The following is an 11,215-nucleotide window of genomic DNA, read 5'->3' on the forward strand; positions in this document are numbered from 1 at the left end:
GCGTAATCTCCAGCTGCGTGTATTTTTCCATTTGCTTCCGAGGAGAAACACAACTGCCACTAATGATTTATCATCGAATAGATATGTGAAAAACACCTTGAGGGTTGATTCTAAACAACGTTTGCCATGTTTGGGGCGGCAGGGTAGCCTAGTGGTTAGAGCGTTGGACTAGTAACCGGAAGGTTGTGAGTTCAAACCCCCGAGCTGACAAGGTACAAATCTGTCGTTCTGCCCCTGAACAGGCAGTTAACCCACTGTTCCCAGGCCGTCATTGAAAATAAGAATTTGTTCTTAACTGACTTGCCTGGTTAAATAAAGGTAAAATAAAAATAAAAAATGTTTCTGTCGATAATATGGAAAAAAGTTCGGAGTTGTAGAGACTGCATTTTCAGATTTTTTTTTTCAGATTTTTTTCTTGTGATGAACAAAACGGAGCGATTTCTCCTACACAAATAATCTTTTTGGAAAAAATGAACATTTGCTATCTAACTGAGAGTCTCCTCATTGAAAACATCCGAAGTTCTCCAAAGGTAAATTATTTTGTTTGAATGCTTTTCTTGTTTTTGTGAAAATGTTGCCTGCTGAATGCTAGGCTTAATGCTATGCTAGGCTATCAATACTTACACAAATGCTTGTATAGCTATGGTTGAAAAGCATATTTTGAAAATCTGAGATGACAGTATTGTTAACAAAAGGCTAAGCTTGTGAGTGAATATATTTCTTTCATTTCATTTGCAATTTTCATGAATAGTTAACGTTGCGTTATGGTAATAAGCTTGAGGCTATGATTACGCTCCCGGATACGGGTTTGCTCGACGCAACAAGTTATTAAGGTGTTCTATCCGAGAAAAGCTTTTCCTACATTGCTCACAGCTATATGGCTGCTCCCCTGTGTGTGTTCTCTGGTGTGATGCCAGGTTGCTTGACTGAGTAAAACTCTTGCCACACTGATCACAGCTATATGGCTGCTCTCCTGTGTGTGGTCTCTGGTGTGGTACCAGGTTGCTTGACTGAGTAAAACTCTTGCCACACTGATCACAGTTGTAAGGCTTTTCTCTCTTGTGTGTGTTCTCTGGTGTGTTTTCAGATTACTTACGAATGAGTAAAACTCTTCCCACATTAATTACAGCTATAAGGCTTCACTCATGTGTGTACTCGCTGGTGTTTTTTAAGTTCTGATGAAGATTTGAAACGTTTCCCACAGTCAGAGCAGCAGTGAGGTTTCTTTCCTGTGGGTCTCTGATGGTGTTTCTTGAGGTGTCCTGATGTGGAAAGACTCTTCTCTGCCTCGTCAGCTCATAATTATGTTGAGGCTCCCCAGAGGATCCATGATAGTCCCGTCTCTCTCCTGTGTGAACGTCAAAGTCATACAGTCAATGAAGTGAATGTTTAAATGTTTTTACAAACTTTGACAAATGTCTTCTAAGTCTTGGGTGGGTGGGCCTATGGCAGCCACCTGCCCAGTCGTGAAATCCATAGATTAGGGCCTCATTTATTTATTTCAATTGACTTCTATGAACTGTAACTCAGTAAAATCTTTTAAATTGTTGCATGTTGCGTTTATATTTTTGTTCAGTATAGTTAGGACCTGGGCAATTTCCCAGTAACGGATTTACACCAGTTCTAAGCTAATTTAGCAAACCAAGCTAGCCGACAATCAACGTAAATATATAATTGAATGGGCCAACAAGTACATACGACAGAAGTGTGTTTAATACACATCGACTAATATACGCCATAACAGTTTAAAGAACGTGAATGTTGTAGCTATGTTTGCTAGAAAGCTACCGAGGTGTCTGACTGTTGTTGTTGTTGTTGAAGGAGCATCCCGTCCACTAGATTATACGTCACACTGGCAGCATCGCCTGAACCTAAAAGATGCACATCGCCATCTGCTGACTGGAGTGGGCAACGCAGTGGAGGAACCAAAATTATATTTTGAATATATTTCATAAAAGTTGATTATTATATTACGTCGTTCAAAGAGAAGCATGTGTTGATTGATTCGTGTTTAATGAGTGAGATTTTTTTTTGCAAATGTATTTACTTAGCCATTCAGACCCTTTGCTATGAGATTCGAAATTGAGCTCAGATGCATCCTGATTCCATTGATCATCTATTGAGATGTTTCTACAACTTGATTGGAGTCCCCTTGTGGTAAATTCAATTGATGGGACATGATTTGGAAAGGCACACATCTGTCTATATAAGGTCCCACAGTTCACAGTGCATGTCAGAGCAAAACCAAGCCATGTGGTCTAATTAATTTTCCGTAGAGCTCTGAGACAGGATTGTGTCAAGGCACAGATCTGGAGAAAGGTACCAAAAAAATGTCTGCAGCATTGAAGGTCCCCAAGAACACAGTGGCCTCCATCATTCCTCAATGGAAGAAGTTTGGAACCACCAAGACTCTTCCTAGAGCTGGCCGCCCAGCCGAACAAAAATCAGGGGAGAAGGGCCATGGTCAGGGAGGTGACCAAGAACCCAATGTTCACTCTGACAGAGCCTCAGATTTCCTCTGTGGAGATGGGAGAACCTTCCAGAAGGACAACCATCTCTGCAGCACTCCACCAATCAGGCCTTTTTGTAGCAATGATTCAATTGGAAAAATGTATTTCAATGGACAATTACAGTGCCTTGCGAAAGTATTCGGCCCCCTTGAACCTTGCGACCTTTTGCCACATTTCAGGCTTCAAACATAAAGATATAAAACTGTATTTTTTTGTGAAGAATCAACAACAAGTGGGACACAATCATGAAGTGGAACGACATTTATTGGATATTTAAAACTTTTTTAACAAATCAAAAACTGAAAAATTGGGCGTGCAAAATTATTCAGCCCCCTTAAGTTAATACTTTGTAGCGCCACCTTTTGCTGCGATTACAGCTGTAAGTCGCTTGGAGTATGTCTCTATGAGTTTTGCACATCGAGAGACTGAAATTTTTTCCCATTCCTCCTTGCAAAACAGCTCGAGCTCAGTGAGGTTGGATGGAGAGCATTTGTGAACAAACAATTTTCAGTTCTTTCCACAGATTCTCGATTGGATTCAGGCCATTCTAACACCTGGATGTGTTTATTTTTGAACCATTCCATTGTAGGTTTTGCTTTATGTTTTGGATCATTGTCTTGTTGGAAGACAAATCTCCGTCCCAGTCTCAGGTATTTTGCAGAATCCATCAGGTTTTCTTCCAGAATGGTCCTGTATTTGGTTCCATCCATCTTCCCATCAATTTTAACCATCTTCCCTGTCCCTGCTGAAGAAAAGCAGGCCCAAACTATGATGCTGCCACCACCATGTTTGACAGTGGGGATGGTGTGGTCAGGGTGATGAGCTGTGTTGCTTTTACGCCAAACATAACGTTTTCCATTGTTGCCAAAAAGTTCCATTTTGGTTTCATCTGACCAGAGCACCTTCTTCCACATGTTTGGTGTGTCTCCCAGGTGGCTTGTGGCAAACTTTAAACGACACTTTTTATGGATATCTTTAAGAAATGGCTTTCTTCTTGCCACTCTTCCATAAAGGCCAGATTTGTGCAATATACGAATGATTGTTGTCCTATGGACAGAGTCTCCCACCTCAGCTGTAGATCTCTGCAGTTCATCCAGAGTGATCATGGGCCTCTTGGCTGCATCTCTGATCAGTCTTCTCCTTGTATGAGCTGAAAGTTTAGAGGGACGGCCAGGTCTTGGTAGATTTGCAGTGGTCTGATACTCCTTCCATTTCAATATTATCGCTTGCACAGTGCTCCTTGGGATGTTTAAAGCTTGGGAAATATTTTTGTATCCAAATCCGGCTTTAAACTTCTTCACAACAGTATCTCGGACCTGCCTGGTGTGTTCCTTGTTCTTCATGATGCTCTCTGCGCTTTTAACGGACCTCTGAGACTATCACAGTGCAGGTGCATTTATACGGAGACTTGATTACACACAGGTGGATTGTATTTATCATCATTAGTCATTTAGGTCAACATTGGATCATTCAGAGATCCTCACTGAACTTCTGGAGAGAGTTTGCTGCACTGAAAGTAAAGGGGCTGAATAATTTTGCACGCCCAATTTTTCAGTTTTTGATTTGTTAAAAAAGTTCGAAATATCCAATAAATGTCGTTCCACTTCATGATTGTGTCCCACTTGTTGTTGATTCTTCACAAAAAAAATACAGTTTTATATCTTTATATTTGAAGCCTGAAATGTGGCAAAAGGTCGCAAAGTTCAAGGGGGCCGAATACTTTCGCAAGGCACTGTATGTGAACTGTTCCGTGAAAGGTGTCGGCTATAGATGACATGCAGGAGCTTGCAGAGTAAAGAGACAACTATGTTGATACACTTATTTATATTAATTATGGATCCCCATTAGTTCCTGCCAAGGCAACAGCTACTCTTCCTGGGGTTTATTATGGATCCCCATTAGTTCCTGCCAAGTAAGGTCAGAGAGCGTGCCAGCCTGCATGAACCACCCCTTTCAAGCAAAAGGTATAAATGATGGGTTATGAGCTGACAGGTATAAATGATGGGTTATGAACTGACAGGTATAAATGATGGGTTATGAACTGACAGGTATAAATGATGGGTTATGAACTAACAGGTATAAATGATGGGTTATGATCTGACAGGTATAAATGATGGGTTATGAACTAACAGGTATAAATGATGGGTTATGAACTAACAGGTATAAATGATGGATTATGAACTAATAGGTATAAATGATGGGTTATGAACTCACAGGTATAAATGATGGGTTATGAACTAACAGGTATAAATGATGGATTATGAACTAATAGGTATAAATGATGGGTTATGAACTCACAGGTATAAATGATGGGTTATGAACTAATAGGTATAAATGATGGGTTATGAACTCACAGGTATACATGATGGGTTATGAACTGACAGGTATAAATGATGGGTTATGAACTGACAGGTATAAATGATGGGTTATGAACTAACAGGTATACATGATGGGTTATGAACTGACAGGTATAAATTATGGGTTATGAACTAACAGGTATTGTAACGACGTTCGTCTGTAGGAGGAGAAGCGGACCAAAAAGCAGCGTGGTGGTTATTCATGTTCTTTAATGGAAAACTGAACGATACATGAAATAACTCAAATCTACAAAACAACAAACGGAACGTGAAAACCTATACAGCCTATCCTGTGACAACAAACACAGTGACAGGAACAATCACCCACAAACACAGTGAAACCCAGGCTACCTAAGTATGATTCTCAATCAGAGACAACTAATGACACCTGCCTCTGATTGAGAACCATACTAGGCCGAAAACATAGAAATGCCCCAAACATAGAAAAACAAACATAGACTGCCCACCCAACTCACGCCCTGACCATACTAAATAAATACAAAACAACGGAAATAGAGGTCAGAACGTGACAGTACCCCCCCCCCAAAGGTGCGGACTCCGGCCGCAAAACCTTGACCTATAGGGGAGGGTCTGGGTGGGCGTCTGTCCACGGTGGCGGCTCTGGCGCGGGACGCGGACCCCACTTCACCATTGTCTTAGTCCGCCTTATTGTCCGCCTCCGTGGCTTTCTCACCATGACCACCCCTCTCAATGACCCCACTGGACCGAGGGGCTGCTTGGGACAGAGGGGCAGCTCGAGACAGAGGTGAAGCAGCAGCTCGGGACAGAGGGACAACTGCTCGGGACAGAGGGACGATAGCAGCTCGGGGCAGAGGGGCGGCTGCTCGGGACAGAGGGGCGGCTGCTCGGGACAGAGGGGCGGCTGCTCGGGACAGAGGGGCAGCTGCTCGGGAGGCCCCTGGCTGACTGGCGGCCCCTGGCTTACTGGCGGCCCCTGGCTTACTGGCGGCCCCTGGCTGACTGGCGGCACTGGCGGTCCCTGGCTGACTGGCGGCACTGGCGGCCCCTGGCTGACTGGCGGCACCTGGCTGACTGGTGGCACTGGCGGCCCCTGGCTGACTGGCGGCACTGGCGGCCCCTGGCAGACGGGCGGCACTGGCGGCCCCTGGCAGACGGGCGGCACTGGCGGCTCCTGGCAGACGGGCGGCACTGGCGGCGCTGGGCAGACGGGCGGCACTGGGCAGACGGGCGGCGCTGGGCAGACGGGCGGCGCTGGCGGCGCTGGGCAGACGGGCGGCGCTGGCGGCGCTGGGCAGACGGGCGGCGCTGGCGGCGCTGGGCAGACGGGCGGCACTGGCGGCGCTGGGCAGACGGGCGGCGCTGGCGGCGCTGGGCAGACGGGAGGCTCAGCTGGCGCTGGGCAGACGGGAAGCTCAGCTGGCGCTGGGCAGACGGGAAGCTCCGGCAGCGCTGGACTGAGTAGCTCTCGTAGCTCCGAACAGGCGGGAGACTCCGGCAGCGCCGGAGAAGAGGAAGGCCCTGGTAGCGCCGGAGAGGCCGGAGACTCCGACAGCGCTGGAGAGGAGGAAGGCTCCGGCAGCGCCGAAGAGGCGGGAGACTCCGACAGCGCTGGAGAGGAGGGAGCCCCTGTAAGGATGGGCCGGAGAGACAGCCTGGTACGGGGGGCTGCCACCAGAGGGCTGGTGCGTGGAGGTGGTGACGGATAGACCGGGCCGTGAAGGCGTACTGGAGATCTTGAGAGCAGGGCTGGCACCAACCGCCCTGGCTGGATCTTCACCCTAGCCCGGCAGATGTGGGGAGCTGGGATGTAGCGCACTGGGCTAAGCACGCGTACTGGGGACACCGTGCGAACAACTGCATAACACGGTGCCTGACCAGCACCACGCCCGCCACAGTTAGCACTGCTAGGAGCACTGTAGTGCTGAGATGGCACAGGACGTGCAAGGCTAGGGAGATGCACAGGAGGCCTGGTGCGTGAGGCTGGCACAGTCTTCACCAGACCCCTCGCACGCACCTCAGGATGAGTATGGAGAGCTGACCCCGGTGCCATTAAATCCCTGACACGCTCCGTCGGGCGAATGTCGTGCCTCATGCACCAAACCAGCAAGTCCCTCATATCACTCTCCTCCAATTTCCCCATTAACTCCTACAGTCTCTGCTTCGCTCACCTCCAACACCAGCTCTGGTTCTGAGCTCCTCCTTGGCTCCTCACGATAAACGGGGGGAGTTGGCTCAGGTCTGACTCCTGACTCTGCCACACTCCCCCTGTGCCCCCCCCCCCAAGAAATTTTTGGGGCTGACTCTCGGGCCTCCATCCGCTCTGCCGTGCTAGTTCCTCATAATGCCGCCTCTCTGCTTTTGCTGCCTCCAGCTCGGCCTTGGGGCGGCAATATTCTCCTGGCTCTGCCCAGGGTCCTTTCCCGTCTAGAATCTCCTCCCAAGTCCATCTCTCCAAGTAGTGCAGCCTCTCCCACTGCTGATTTTGCTGCTGCTGCTGTTGCTCCTCCTGCTGCTGCTTTTGCTGCTGCTGCTGTTGCTCCTGCTGCACCAGTCGCTTCTCCTGCTGCTGCTGTTGCTGCTGCCTCTGTTTACCACGCCGCTTGGTCATTGGTGGGTGGGTGATTCTGTAGCGACGTTCGTCTGTAGGAGGAGAAGCGGACCAAAAAGCAGCGTGGTGGTTATTCATGTTCTTTAATGGAAAACTGAATGATACATGAAATAACTCAAATCTACAAAACAACAAATGGACCGTGAAAACCTATACAGCCTATCCTGTGACAACAAACACAGTGACAGGAACAATCACCCACAAACACACAGTGAAACCCAGGCTACCTAAGTATGATTCTCAATCAAAGACAACTAATGACACCTGCCTCTGATTGAGAACCATACTAGGCCGAAAACATAGAAATGCCCCAAACATAGAAAAACAAACATAGACTGCCCACCCAACTCACGCCCTGACCATACTAAATAAATACAAAACAACGGAAATAGAGGTCAGAACGTGACAGGTATAAATGATGGGTTATGAACTAACAGGTATAAATGATGGGTTATGAACTAACAGGTATACATGATGGGTTATGAACTAACAGGTATAAATTATGGATTATGAACTAATAGGTATAAATGATGGGTTATGAACTAACAGGTATACATGATGAGCTTGCAGGGATTTGAAGTCTTCCATGTCATCTACTTTGATGCTAATTAGCATTTTCGAATCCGAGAGTAAAGAGAGACAAATATAGGCAACAGCTACTCTACCTGGGGTTTATTATGGATCCCCATTAGTTCCTGCCAAGAGAGCAGCTACTCTTCCTGGGGTCCAGCAAAATAAAGGCAGTTATACAATATTAAAAATGTTACAATACATTCACAACACACTGTGTGCCCTCAGCCACCTTGTCCTGGTTATCAAAACGTGGGTGAGCCTAAACAAAACACAGCCCTATGGGAAAAATGAATGGTGGAAAAACGATTGGAACCATTTACCTGTTTGAACTCTAGTCGGACAGCCCAAACAAAAACACATTCTCAGTCAAAAACACAAGTCAGAACACAGCCTCTCAGTTCTCTCATGTGTTTTCAGGTACTCTGACTGGGAAAATGTCTTTCCAGAATGAGAGCAGTGGTATGTCTTCTCCTCCTGTGTATTTGTAAATATTCTTTCATGCTCTTTCAGGAACCTTAACCGGGTAAATCTCTTTCCACAGTGGAAGCAGTGGTGCGTTTTTTTTCCTGTGTGTATCCTCTCATGCTGGTTCAGGTTTCTTAACTGGGCGAAATGCTTTCCACAATGGGAACATTGGAAAGGCTTTTCTCCTGTGTGTGTCCTCTCATGCCTTTCCACGCTCCCTAACCACCTAAAACTCTTTCCACATAGGGAACAGTGGTAAGGCTTCTCTTCTGTGTGTATTCTTTATGTGTTTTCAGGCTCCCTAACTGAGTAAAACACTTTCCACACTGGGAGCAGTGATGTCGTCCTGCTGGTTTGGACGTCTCAGCGTCTGGTTCCCCTGAAGGACTCTTCCTGCTGTCAACAGGAGAGTCTGGTCTCTCTCCTGTCAAAGACAAACAGATTATTTCATTAAACAGAGACCTGAATGAAACCTCCACATGATAAAACTTCCTATGACGTTTAATCTAGTCTAGATCCCTCAATCACCCGAAGTCAGTTTTCACAAGTATTATTAAACCGACTACAAAATGCAGGTCTCTGTGTGGTTCATAGTCAGAGAGGCCTTCAGTCAGTATGGTCAGGAGGAGTTGAGGAGTCTAGTTGCCTTTTACAAGGAGCTCTTGACTAAGGCATGATTATACCAGAGAATGTCATGTCAGAGTACTTCCAGTACAAGAGATTAGCCCAGTGCCCATCAGCTGGCCCAATGAGACATTTTCCTCAATGTCCTGCTGTCAGGTGTGTACTAGGATAATGTTCAATGCCCGTCGCCCTCACAGATCATGCTATAGTAGAGTTCCATGTTGAAATAAAGTCTGAAAGTGTGAGGAAGGGTAGATTTAGACTCAACACCATGCTATTACAAGATGTGATATTTAGCCAGTCACTAGCAGATGGGCTCAACTGAAGGGATTTCCACAGTGTGGGAACCTCTAAAGCATGTATTATGGTGGACTCTGGTGTATTAGATGGGAAATAACACAGTGTGGGAACCTCTATAACATGTGTTATGGTAGGCTCTGGTGTATTAGAGGGGAAATAACACAGCGTGGTAACCTCTATAACATGTATTATGGTAGGCTCTGGTGTATTAGAGGGGAAATTACACAGCGTGGGAACCTCTATAACATGTATTATGGTAGGCTCTGGTGTATTAGAGGGGAAATAACACAGCGTGGGAACCTCTATAACATGTATTACGGCTCTGGTGTATCAGAGGGGAAATAACACAGCGTGGGAACCTCTATAACATGTATTACGGCTCTGGTGTATCAGAGGGGAAATAACATGCGTCCAGAAAGAAGAGAGAAGGTCTGAAGCAGTGAAAAGATTAGAAACAGAGATGTGGCCTGGAAAGGGATTTCACAGATCACACATTTCAAAACTGCCTGCAAATTCAAATTTCAGATACACAAAATGTATAACAAAAAGGCTAAATATTATCTGTTTAGACCTAAAACCAGTTTAATGAGGGAGGTGAGAAGACAGGCAGGCTACTGGCAAGACAACAAAAAATGCAGAACACTTGGAAAGTAATTCCATCCATTAAAAAGGACACTAAAATGGTGACCTCATCCAAAGAGATTAACAGTGTGTTTTAATGTTATTATGAAATGTATATATATGAAATGTATATACATTACTCCTGTTCAGCCCCATAGATATGGATACTTCTGTGTCTGGTATAGAATTACCTAGATTATCACATAGCCAGGTAGAGGACCTGGACTGGACTATAACAGAAGAGGATGTTAGAGACGCCATTTTATCTATGAAAGCAGGGAAATCACCCGGTCTGGACGGCCTTCCTGTAGAATATTATAAAAGTATATTGTCATTCTTGTACCTGTGTTATGACAGTTCAAAGATGGAATTCTGGTTTGCCCAGCAGAGATGGCCCCTGTCCCTTGTAGAATCTGTCTGGTCATAGTGTCATATAACGGATACGTTGTACCCTGTCGTTCTCAGGAGATTGTCTGTCATTTCCCAGGCCACGTAAGTTTACAGCTGCAACTGATAACTCGACGTCTACAATGCATTACTTCTTCTTTAGTGAATAAGAGTTCAAAGTTCATACCAAGTTGCCATACTCAGCTCGTACTGTATTCTGGCTGGTCTAGTCGAAATTCATCCTTCCAGCGTGGTGATCGTCACCTCTACGTTGAAATTAGCCCTTTTAAACGTATGGACACCTCATCTGGAACATGAGGTTGACTTCCATCAACAGGCTTTTGTAGTGGGGGAGAGAAGGGTGTGTTTCATAGTTCTCAACCAATGTCTGTTCACTTGGGAGTGGCCCAGTTTACTTATTGAAAACAATTCTCTCATTTAGAAGCTAAAATTACATTTCATATTTAAACATTTAAATTGCACAACTAAGCGATAACTAGAATGTGAAGACCTTCCAAGACGCACATCGCCATCTGTTGACTGGAGTGGGTAACGCAGATAAATGTTATTTTATTTCCAGACAAAAAGTGCATTTGTTTAATTAATTAAATAATAATATAATAGTCTGACAACTGCAGATTTGTAATAAGCATAAATTTAAAACCTACTTCTACATTCTACCAACCCAACAGATGCTTCCACTACAGGGAATATTAACCAATGAGGTGGGTCTTTCCACATTCTACCAACCCAACAGATGTTTCTACTACAGGGAATATTAACCAATG

Source organism: Oncorhynchus mykiss, chromosome 4 (assembly GCF_057628025.1).
Source record: "Oncorhynchus mykiss isolate SJ-2025 chromosome 4, ASM5762802v1, whole genome shotgun sequence".
Taxonomy (NCBI): Eukaryota; Metazoa; Chordata; class Actinopteri; order Salmoniformes; family Salmonidae; genus Oncorhynchus; species Oncorhynchus mykiss.